The following is a 1,285-nucleotide window of genomic DNA, read 5'->3' on the forward strand; positions in this document are numbered from 1 at the left end:
AGCTAACAGTACGGTCTAGAAGGGGCGCGCCGCGCCGCGACCTGCCTCTGGTAGGTTGCTGACGAAGGCCGTTGGGCGGCTGCGACTTCGGCGGTGTCGGCGACCTGGAGGGGAGGAGCCTTGGGAGTCCGGCGGGCACGGTGGCTGCCACGGGGCCGGTCCACCTGGCCTGCACACGGGGCGGCCTGATGGAAGGTCTGCTGGAACACCTGCTGGGGCCACGGCTGCTGAAGTGTGACGACGGGGGCAGTGCCAACCGTGGCTGCAACCTGGGACGCGGTAGGCGTTAAGAAGGCGTTGCGGGCGGCGAACAGCAACCTCTGCGGTATCGCCCAGGGGGTGACGGTTCCGTCGCACGCCGGCGGGGATGGTGCGCCACTGGTTACGGTCCACGTGCCTGCACGGGGGCGCATGCTGGAACGTTCTGCTGGAAGGTCTGCTGGGGAAACAGGGACGGCGTTGAAGGATGGGGCCTGCACCCCGGCCACGTGCCTACGGTGGCACATAACTGTGCGTTGTAGGCGTTGAGGAAGGCGTTGCGGCGGCGGCCACCTCGCCGGTGTCCGCCCACGGGGTGATGGTGCCGTCCCACGCCCGGCGGGGATGGTGGCGAGCACTGGCCCTGTCACTTGGACCTGAACGGGGCACCACAGTCTGGTAGCCTGCTTAGGGAGCGGCGCAGCCTGAGCAGCTCGGAAGCTTGAAGAACGCGCTTTATCAAGCCTTGCACTTCGGGCGTGTGTCCCCGAGAAAAGGGGCGGTCGGAAAACACACTCCCAGCACTGCCAAAAGAACCTGCGGAAGAAACAACTTTCTCTTTACACAGATTTGCATATTGCTCAACACATGTGCTTCGTATACAAGAAATCAACTCACTAAGCCCTGTTTCCATGTGTATCACAGTAGTAAATGATCAGAAATCATAGGCCCTAGATCCTCATTGCCTTCAGTTCAGTCGCAACGGAACGTGAATTTACCAGGATCTTCATGTGACTTTGGTGGACATAGAACCGTACTGTAGCGACCCGAGGCTCCCGCTCCCCTTTATATAGGCGGGCGGCAGGTCAGGAAAGACCTGAGGCGAGACCCTGACCAGAGTGGATACGCTGTGTTCAATAAACTATCAAAGTTACAACGGCTGTGGTCGAGGAAGCCCGAAGCCCGGCTTGCACTCGAATCGGCCTGTATTTTTCGGTGCAGAGAAAATCAGGATTATTTCCATACCAGATGAAAGTTGAAATACCGTATTATTTATATCTTGAGGTATGGTCTGCTTTCGATATCA

Source organism: Penaeus monodon, chromosome 29, assembly GCF_015228065.2.
Source record: "Penaeus monodon isolate SGIC_2016 chromosome 29, NSTDA_Pmon_1, whole genome shotgun sequence".
Classification (NCBI taxonomy): Eukaryota; Metazoa; Arthropoda; class Malacostraca; order Decapoda; family Penaeidae; genus Penaeus; species Penaeus monodon.